Here is an 11,131-nt window from a genome sequence, read left to right on the forward strand (position 1 = left end):
GGAGATTACCCCACCCCGGGGCTCCCGGCAGCGGAGCGTGGGCGCTTTGGGAGCCCCGGAGCACGTGAGAAAAGCCACCCTTGCATAACGTGGCAGGCGTGGGAGGCAATAGGATGGCTCTTTTAGAGCATTCACATGTTGCAAATGCAGCTGAGATAAGGAGCCATTTCATATAATCTGTGCCCCTGGAATGAATTTCTCATGAATTTAGGCTTGCTGGTTTCACTTTTATCTCCTGTAGTTGCTTTCGGTGGCTGTTTCTCACAATATGACATAATTCTGTGGTGCAGATTCCTGACATTGCAAGGAAAGTGTCCAAGCATTTCTATTCACATCAGAACTGCTATACCCAGAGTTAAATTTGGTACCCACAGTTAATAAATGGCTCTCCTTCACAGTACAATGAGATAATATTTCCCTGTCTCTACTGTTTCCCATCCAAAGGAGAGAAGAATCCCCATTTTGGGAAAGAAACTGCTCACTTGGAGTGTTTCCATTTCTGGACTTGAGCCACGTGGAGAATGCTGGGCCCCACTCCAGAGATCCAAGCAGCCTAAACCCATCCAAAACCCACGGGAGCTCTGATACTCGTCACTCCAAGTGCCAGTCCGGGCGTATCCCGGAGACTGGCCCTGCTGAACTCGGGAACACTTTTGAAAAGGAGCCTTTAAAGACTCTGCTGAAGTCAGTGGCAGGCACTGAAAATTCAGCTGGCTCTTGGCACAACCTCCCTATGACGTGCCAGTGTGCCATCGGCCTCCTGTCCCATGCCAAAAATCTGCTTTTAGCTGGAGGGCTTTGAGACAGCCTAAGCTCAGCCTAGCCTGGAAAACTCAGTAAAATTTAGTCCCCAAAATGTGGGGAACTAACCTTAAACTGGCTTGCCCTCCAGGCTAGAGAGGAGTCGGCCAAACGTGGGTGCATTCCGACTTGAAAGCTCGAGTGAGGTGTGAATTGCTCACGCCTTAGTCAGGAGGTGACCTGTGGCCCCATTAATGACTTTATGAGCTTTGGTGGCCCCGCAATTGGGCACCACTTCCCAGCGGGAAGGAGAGCCCTGTGCTCGCAGGGTTCCTGCTCTGGCACAGCTTTCTCTTGGTGTCTGTGCTCGCTGAACTGCTGCTTTCTCACGGCAGGGATGGCCCCAGGAGCGCTGTGTCCTGCTTGGTGCACCCAGCTCTCTGGGGATCCCATCCTGCACAGTCCTTGGACAGCCAGAAAGGCTCTGGCAGCTCTTCCTGAGTGCCTCAGCTCTCTTCTGTGGCTCTTGCCAGGCTCTCGACAGACCTGGTCCCCTCTAGGCACAAAAAGAAAATAAACCAGAAGGTCTTTTGTGAGTTGACACTTGGTAAAGGTGAGATTCTAAGGAGGATCTGTTGTAGGTTACCTTCCTTTTGGGCTCTCTCATCATCTCTCTTCAACTCATCCTCTGGCAGATGAGGCTCATGGTCCTTCCCTGCCACTGAAGGTGAGGAGTGAGAAATGCAGGTGTGGGATGCTCTGTTGATCAGATGAGAACCGTCCAAAGTAGTGGGGGCATTTTTAGGTCTCAGCCTGATTAATGCTGCCATTACTAAGCAGCTGCAGCTCAAGATTGGGTCTGTTAAGGTCCCTCCTCTCCCTGGAGGTGGGTTAGCTCTTAGCATCCCCTCCCAGCCCATCAAACTGTGCCTGGGTCCAGCCTGGGTGCAAATCCTTGGATTAATATCAGGATGTGGTGAGCATTGGCAGAGGCAAGTGCAGAACATGTCAGGGCTGTTCGTTCAGGGCAGGACTGCCACAGCTCACCCCACAGAGCAAACCCACGAGCCAGCAGCACCTGTACCCTGGGTACTAACCATTAATTCCGTGTCACAGCTGGATACAACGTCCACAGGCAGCATCACAACGGGCTGCAGAGGTTTTGGTGGGATGTTTGTGTCTAAGCCTAGGGCTGTCCTGCTGTCAGGCTAAGGCTGCTGGCTCTGAAAATCCAGTGATCAAATCTGTACATTAGGTAGCCCTGCTCAAAAAGTCTGTATCACTGGCTTAAAATATATTTATCATGGTTTTTGATGGAACATAAATCTTTCCTAAAATAACTTGCAATATTAGTATTGTAACAGAGCTACAAAAGCCAAAGCATGAACCCTTGAGCAGGAAATCCACCAAAACCTCAAGTGGAAATACCTACTTTAATGTAATTTTGTCAAGGAGGAAGTAATGAAGATATTTCATAAGGAAACAATAATAAATCTCAAATAATGAATGAAAATAATGATGAAACTGATTTTTAAAATATTGAGGTTTTTGGCATGCCTTTTCCTCTTTATTTTTAAAAGAGGGTTGTTATCTTCATTGGAATTTAGATTTTTAAACTCTCTAAGCACTTCTGGAACATTAAGAAATATTTCCATGTTCTGTAGAGCTCTTGATAAAATGTGAGATGAATATTGTCAAGGCCAAGGATTTCATAGCTCCTTTCAAAAATTCCTATGCTAGAAATAATGAGACTAGATTTAAAATAATAAATGTAACTTTCTGTTTAAATTCTTCACACTGATGTCTTGAAGGTGCTTTTTATTATCATTTATTAAGATGAGGTGGAATAGAAACATAGACCTGATCTGCTCAATATAGCTGCACTGATTTAACAGAGCAGCAAATCAGTTTAATTAGATCAGTGATTAAACCTTATGTGAGCACTCCTGCATGCTAAGGGAAGCTTACACTGTGGGTGAATTACATCTTTGGGTCAGAGAAACAAACTGCTGGCTTAATAATAATAATAACAACAACAACAATAACAACAACAACAACACTTTTCCTTTAATACAGATTTTTTTTTTCTTGATGAAGCCAGAAAATGGGGCAGGCAGGTGGTGAGGAGGGAAGCTGCAATCACCTCCTGTACCAACGTGGTGGGATAAACTTATGGTGGTAACCTCTAAACCCTGTTCAGCAACATGTCCATGTCTGGTTGGGCAAGATGGAGCAAGGCAAAACACACAAACCATAACTAGGAAAGGGATTGTCCAGCAGGTCGAGTCCTTGGTCTGTACCATCTATGTCACTCAACATTTGTGTGAATAGAGAGAGAGACAGCCAAAAATCATCACTGCTTTAGAGAGCTCAGATGCTGTGGAGACAGCTCAGAGACGTGGATATCCAGCTATCTAAAATAGTATTTATCCTAAGCTAAGGCCTCTGTCCAATGCTGGTGAGGATGCTTATCTTTTGCTACTATTCCCAGAACAACAGGAGCTCTGTGCAAGCAGCCCCTGGTGTCTGCTTGGAAAAGGGGGTAGAGCTGGTCTGGGCACACACACAGAGGCAGCTGGCAGCAGGATCAGCCTCTCTCTTAGTGCTTCTGAGGGGTTCTTGCAGCCCCAAGACCTCCTGGCAGCAGGCTGTGACACAGAGAGCAGATGACTTCCTAAGGCTTTTATCAGGGTAGTGCACCTCTGAATTCATCACGGAGATATGTGAGTATTCAGTGTAGGTAATAAAGTAAGGGTGAGCAGATGCAATTGTAAGGAGAGGCTTAGCCAGCTCTAAGTAGGTGGTTTGAAATATAGGCTTAAATATCTTTCTGTAGGGTTGGTATAAGCGGTGTGTTTGTAGGAAAGCAGCCTGGTGGCGAAGCAAAGCATAGCTCATATCACAGCCCAGCCACGTGGATGTGAAGAAGTCTTAAAAAATGAATAAAAGTAACAAGGAGCCCATGGGAAAGTGTCACTTCAGAGCCTAGAGCTGGAGTGGGAAGACAGCAATGGTGGTTTTGTGCAGCTCTTGGTCTCCCTGAGTTCCTGCTGCTGTGGGCTGGGGCACATATTTCCCTCCAGGCACACAGGAGAGGCTCCACGAGCCCAGTGCAACTTCTGCAGCCAGACTCTGTGGCTCCAAGGGAGCAGCCAGCAGGGACATTGTGGGGAGACAGGAGGAAGAAAGGTTCTGGAGAGGATGGAGATGCAACTGCTCTCTGCTTCCAGGCACCAAGTGAGAAGCCCAGGAGGGACCAGCTCCTTTCTCACCTCCAAGATAGGCCTCAGCTCTGGTTGCTGCTGCTCCCCTCTCCTTTTCCAAGACCTTCCAGATGCAGCAGAAAGAAGAGAGTTGGAGATGGGGCTGTACAGCCACGAAATGCTGCCCATGAAGACCACAGCCCCTGCAGTGCTGGGAACTGTTTTTTAATGGTCATACTCAGAGCAATGGAGATGAAGAAGAAATAAATGCAAATACACTGGACCAGCTGCTGGCACAATGCTGAGCCAAAGGCACTCTGAAAGCAGCAAGAAAGGTTTGTTATGGTTTACAGAGCTCCAGGAAGGGTCCCAAACCAGACATGCAGAGGGGAGGGGACACATGACACCAGAGCAGCTACTCACTTCGAGTGTGGTCTGAAGCACGGGGTGAGATCCTGGCTCCTGGGAAGCTGTGGGTGCTGAGCATCAACACCAGCAGAAAATGTTTGAGGTGTAGGAGAGCTCAGTGCCTGAGTGACAGGATCCTGAGGAGCCCTGACCTGGCTCAGAGAGGTGCTGGAAGGGTTTTCCCAGGAGTATGGGCAGAGCTGTCGGGCACACAAGGTGTTGGGCAAGCGAACAAGCTGTCACTGTCAGCTTTACACGATGTGCCTCGAGCGTGTGAAGCTGCCGAGTGCTTTGCCAGCTCCATGTCTTTGTTTTGCATGGAGCGTGTTGAAATCAGCCATCCTTCATCTGTGTTGTGTTAGCTGGTGGTAAAAACACAAAGCACTGAGCGTGGCAATGCAGAGAGGCTGCAGGCCAGCTGCTTGAATTGCCTGCCTGCCCACGGTCCCAGCGTTGCAGTGGGGATGCCTCTCTCCCAGGAAAGCCCTCGGATGGCTGGAGATTCCAGCCCAGTGTTGCAGGGGGAAGCAGCACCAGCACAGCCTGTGCTGCTGCGCCAGGACCTGAGGACTCAGGAGCTGTTTCCCATGCAGTGGTGCCAGCTGGCACCCTGGCACAGGCAGCTCACGAGTTGTAATCCAAAATAGTCCCCAACAAGTGGGCAAGGGGCCAGGCTGGGCAGGGAGGGGAGCATGGCATTCTGCCCTCGGCGGGGTGCAGGCAGTGCACCCCAAAGCTCTGCCATCCCCATCCTGTGCTGCTCCTGATGTCAGTGAAATCCCGCTGTGCCTCCTCCCTGGAGTGAGACACCCCGGGCTGGCAGGGCCTGCTGTCACCAGAGCAGGGCACTCATTCATAAATCCTGCACTGGCCGTGCTGGGGCTCAGGGGAGGAGCTGGGAATGGAGCAGGGAACAGGGACTGCTTTGTTGGGCTGGAGCTGGCATGGAGAGCATGTGTGCATGGATGGAGCCGGGGGAAGAGGACTGGTGGCTTTGTGGTTGAAAGCTCATGGTCAGCTGCTGCTTGCACTGGTCGTGGCATGGCTCAGCCTGTCTGTGGCTCCCAGCAGCACTCTGAGCCCTGCCTGGGCTCAGCCTGGCTCAGCCCACCCCACCTTGTCCTGTTCCTCCCAGAGCAGGCCTGGCAGAAGGACTCACAGCAGGGAATGGTTTTGGGAAAACTCCCTTATGCCAGCACACAGGACAAGCCCCAGGGACTGCAGGATCTTCTGGCTGCTTGCTTGCTTGAGGGTGCTCCTCAGGGCCTCAGTTTCCCTAGCTGCAAAATGGAAAGGGTGATGCTATCTCCTTGAAATGCTTCAGAGGGAAAATCTTACAGGAAAAACTGGCAAGGACAGGAGCTGCCATCAGCATTGCTGGCTCTGGGGGAGGATGGGGATGGGTGGTGGGCAAGGTGAGAGGGTCCCAGCTGGCAGAGAGAGGCAGCCCTGTGCTTGACAGCAGCTCGTGGGTGTCTATGGGAGCTGGGCAGACAGTGGGGCAAGTGCTGCCAGTGCCCACGGCCATCAGGCAGTGCCCACAGTGCCAGCAAGGGTCAAATCCACATCACACACAGTGCTGTGACACCTGCAAGGTGTGAGTGGAGTCACTGTAGGGCTCCTGGGTGCAGCACCTGGCCCTGGAATTCCAGCATCACCCCCTTCCTCACTGAGATGGGCCAGGTAATTGTGATTTCATCACGGATGGACCCCAAGACCTTCCCAAACCACATCACTGTTGTACTCTGCCTCTCTGCCTCACCCTGTTCTGCTCCCACCACTCCAGCAGCCCTGGAGTTACTCCTGATTTACACCTCCTCTGGCCTCATTTTTTTTCTCCTTCGTACCAAATTGCTGGTGCGTGCCTGAGATCCAATTATTTTCATGACCATTATAAAAACCAATAAACCTCAGCAAAGCCTCTGGAAGCCCCAGTGCTCTGTTTGTGTGTCTGTATGGTCACCAGGGCAGGAGGCATTAGAGCTGTCAGCACATCCAGGCCCCTACAGGCACCCCTGGGGCAGTCAGACACAGTCACAGTGCTTGGGACTGTGTACTGCAACTGCTTGGTAGGTAACTCAAATGTAATGAAGTTGATCAGCACCAACCCAAATTGCTGTGAGCAAGAGGGAAAGGGCTTTGGAAGGGTTTTCTGCTTCAGCCAGAGGAGCATATTTATGCTGGCCCCTGAGCATAAATCCACATCTGTGGGTGAGAAGGTGCTTTTGCCCCTTCTGTTCAGTCTGCTCCTGTTTCCTGTGCCTGTGTCAGTGTGACTGTGTCCCATCACACCCCTGTCCTTAGGCAGGGGTTGGGACATGGCCCTGGGAGCACCTGCTGGTCACAGTCACCGACAAAGGCAGGAGATGCCCCAAATACAAGTGCAGCGGGTTGGAAATCTCCTCAGCCCTCAGTTCCATGACCTTTGGGGCCTCCAGGCCCTGATTAGCATGGGCTTTGTGCTGCAAGGGGCTTTGCTGGGTCCTAGTGCTGCTGCCCAGTGGAGTTCCCCGAGCCTGGCTGTCTCTCCCTGCCATGGGGTAAATGCTGCCCTTCCATCGGTGCTGGAGCAGCTCCTCCTTGCCGTGGGTGGCACCAGGAGCTGGCTCAGCCACCAGGGATGTGCACTCACAGGTCCTGCCCTCCATCCTCCACCCACCCATGCACATCCCGTGGTGGCACCGCACACTAGAAAGTGAATTTTCAGGGCAACACCTTGAGATGGGCAGCTCAGATTTGTTTCTGAATTACTGTGCACGGCTTCCCCTCTTGAATTGGGGCACGGGGCTATGGGAGGGGGCAGTGGTTCTGGAGAGTAGAAATCTCGAGGTTTTATTTCACTGGTGAGACTGTCTGTCCTCACAGCCCCAGCTGCCCTGATCATCCCTCCCTGCCTCATGCCGAGGTAAATAAAGAAGTCCAGGACAAGGGAGAGGCTGGAAGATTGCGTGGATGGGGCTGTGGGTGGGGGCACAGGGCTGAGCTGCACCGCCTTCTCTCCCTTGATGCATCAACTCCTTTTCTGCTGCTCTCTGCTGCACCCTTCTGTGGCAGGGTTGCAGGTCTGATCTGCCCTGTCAGTAGCTCCATCAGCAGCCTCCAGCCTTGGGAACCGGGAATAAGGAGCAACAGCAAAGCATCAGCGTGTCTCAGGTCTCCCCTGATAATTAAAGAGCCCTGCAGATGAGCAGGTTTGAGTTGTCCCATGTATGCCTGCTGAAATCTTCCACATTTGCCAGCAGAGGAGCCTGCCTTGTCAGTGCTTGCAGCAGACAGCACCTGCTGGGATTTTCATGCTTTCAGACAGGTCATTTTTAGAATTCAAAAGTTGCAGCCCATTTAATTTTTTTACATTTCATTCATCCTGGTGACTGAAAATAGCCTGAGCAGTTTCAGATCCCTTTTTTGTTCTTCTTTGTTTTTTAGAACATCGGTTTCACTTTCAGACAATCTCTTTGCTAAAATAAAATAAAGTAAAATAAAATAAAATAAGTGTGTCTTCAGATTAAGAGATTTGTCTTGGTTTAAAAGCTACTGATGGCCCAAATAAGTGCCACCTCCATGTGCTCTGTGACCATAAATCCTGTCAGTGCACCTTGGCTGCCAGATTCTTCCACCAGTAGCCAAACTGATCCTGAGTGATCAATGTCAAAGGGCTTTTTTTTTACAATTCAGAAATGGATTAAATGCTGTGCTACTGAATTTCCAGAAAACTCCCCACAGGGCGTGGGGCTGTGCACATTTGGGGTTTCCTTGTGCACAGGATGAAGGCAGCCCTGTGGCTCTGGGCTCACACAAGCCCAAACCACTGAACCCCAATCCCCCTCCCCTCCCCAGGACACAAAAACTGCACGAAGTATTGAGCTAAAAATGAAAACTGAGTGATGCTGTCATTTCAGAGTGAAATGTATATATCCATGTGCATTTGTGCCAAGGCCACAAAACACAGCAGCAAACACTCAGCATGGGGAGGGGAGGGGAAGGGAAGGGAGGGGAGGGAAGGGGAGGGGAGGGAAGGGAAGGGAAGGGAAGGGAAGGGAAGGGAAGGGAAGGGAAGGGAAGGGAAGGGAAGGGAAGGGAAGGGAAGGGAAGGGAAGGGAAGGGAAGGGAAGGGAAGGGAAGGGAAGGGAAGGGAAGGGAAGGGAAGGGAAGGGAAGGGAAGGGAAGGGAAGGGAAGGGAAGGGAAGGTGCGGGAAGGGAAGGTGCGGGAAGGGAAGGGAAGGGAAGGGAAGGGAAGGGAAGGTGCGGGAAGGGAAGGTGCGGGAAGGGAAGGGAAGGTGCGGGAAGGGAAGGTGCGGGAAGGGAAGGGAAGGTGCGGGAAGGGAAGGGAAGGGAAGGGAAGGGAAGGTGCGGGAAGGGAAGGGAAGGTGCGGGAAGGTGCGGGAAGGTGCGGGAAGGTGCGGGAAGGTGCGGGAAGGGAAGGGAAGGGAAGGGAAGGGAAGGGAAGGGAAGGGAAGGGAAGGGAAGGGAAGGGAAGGGAAGGGAAGGGAAGGGAAGGGAAGGGAAGGGAAGGGAAGGGAAGGGAAGGGAAGGGAAGGGAAGGGAAGGGAAGGGAAGGGAAGGGAAGGGAAGGGAAGGGAAGGGAAGGGAAGGGAAGGGAAGGGAAGGGAAGGTGCGGGAAGGGAAGGGAAGGGAAGGGAAGGGAAGGGAAGGGAAGGGAAGGGAAGGGAAGGGAAGGGAAGGGAAGGGAAGGGAAGGGAAGGGAAGGGAAGGGAAGGGAAGGGAAGGGAAGGGAAGGGAAGGGAAGGGAAGGGAAGGGAAGGGAGCTGTGTCTGTTAATGCAGGAAGAGTGAAGGGATGCCATTGGATATTTGAGGTGAACATCCAAATCCAAACTGCAAGAAATCTTGCTTGCTGGGCCCACTCCACCTGCATTTCCCACCCCAGGGCTGGTGTGCAACATGCCTGGAAAGCCAAAGCCCCCAGTGCCCAGCCAGGGCGGGTTCAGGGGCTCACTGCAGGGCTCTGCTGAGCACTCAGGGTGCTGGGTTAACTATTAGTCACACCATACAGAGCTGCTGTCACCCTTCACTTTGCATGCCTGAGATGGGATTAACATCTGGCAGTGCCGCAACGAGACTGTCTGGTCACTCCCAGCTCCTCACTCTGTTCCTCAGCTCATGGCTGAATCCTCATCCACTTGAGCTGGGGGAATGAAAATAAACAGACTCACAGCTCTGCTGCCAGTCAGGCAGAGGGGATGGCTTCAAGCCTTTCTTTGGATTGGTTACATCAGCAACAAAGTTATAACAGGAACTGATATTTTTATTCTTTTCATTTGCATTTGAAATGTCACCCTGGGGACTTCACTACTATTGTTACTGCAAATGCCTGCCTTGATTTTTCCAGTCCTGGCCGTGCTGCACACATGGATACTGGGACTGATCTCCTGCCCTGCAGACACCAGCCATCCAAATTTCACTGCCAGGCAGAAATTAATTGGAGTAGGAGGCAAGCAGAAATTAAATGGGGTGGGAGACAAGCATACACTCTTCACCTGAAGGGTATCTTACTGATCTGTTCCTGCACTCATGTCCACGTTGGCAAACTGATAAAATCAACCTGGCAAAAATAAAGTTCCTCCTGAGTGCTGTGATTTATTTGTGATTAATTCGTACATAGCCCAGAACTTTCTACTTTAAAGATATTCTTGTTGCTAGAATTTTGGAGTAACACCCATGGGAGGGCTGCCATGGCATGAGAAGCTAAATCCTGTTTTTTTCTACAAACCTCACCAGATCCTCTGCACCCAAACCCCTTATTGCAGCAGCAAGAGAGTCTCCTGTGAGCAATGTGTGGGGCCAGAGTAGGTGCAGTTGTTACACATGAAAGGAGTCTGGGTCCTGGAAATGAACCCTTGGATTTTTTCCCAGTGCAATGTGCTTGTAGGGGAATAACAAACACAAGATCACAGGGGGCTTTAGCAGGTCACACACCATCTGGTCTCTCACTCTTGGCTCCAGCAAGACTGAAGGGCTTGTCTCAGCCCACCATCACTCCTGGAAATGGTTAGCATATGTGAGGGCTCCTGGCAGTCCCTGTGCTGGCCAGGGAGAACAGGGCTTCGAGAGGAAACTGAGGTGACCTGGCTTCCTCTGAGCCTCCCGGTTACACCAGAAATATTGGGTGCTCAGATCTATGCTCAGCTCACCAGCCTGAGCTTGGAGCCCATCTCTCTGTCTGAGGTGATGCTGTGATGTGAAGGACTTGTGTTGGTGAGGCAGCAAGAAGACAAGAACCCATTGTACCCCGTGCTTGTGACCACCAGAGCAGGAGCTGCTGTCTCCACTCTGCTTGCCCAGGCCTTGCCAAGTGCCGTCGCTCTGCACCCAGCTGGTGATGGCTGGTGCCATCTGTGCCACCCTGCCAGCAGGGCTGTCCTCTTCTGGGCAAACCCACCTGGCTCCCTGGGGCTTTGGTGTGGCTGGAACTCTCTCAGCTGTGCTGTGGCACACAGCAGAGACCTGCTGCTGGAAGGGGCTGGGACCTGCAATTGTGCTTTCAGTTCAGATGTTTCACATTCTTTTCTCCTAGAAAACACTCCAGCTCTTCATCTCTTCCTCCTCAGCAGGGAAAAGAGAAGGTGCGGGAAGGTGCGGGAAGGTGCGGGAAGGTGCGGGAAGGGGAGGGGAGGGGAGGGGAGGGGAGGGGAGGGGAGGGGGAGGGGAGGGGAGGGGAGGGGAGGAGGAAAGGGGAAGGAAAGGAAAGGAAAGGAAAGGAAAGGAATGGAAAGGAAAGGAAAGGAAAGGAAAGGAAAGGAAAGGAAAGGAAAGGAAAAG

This window comes from Prinia subflava, chromosome 8 (assembly GCF_021018805.1).
Source record: "Prinia subflava isolate CZ2003 ecotype Zambia chromosome 8, Cam_Psub_1.2, whole genome shotgun sequence".
NCBI lineage: Eukaryota > Metazoa > Chordata > Aves > Passeriformes > Cisticolidae > Prinia > Prinia subflava.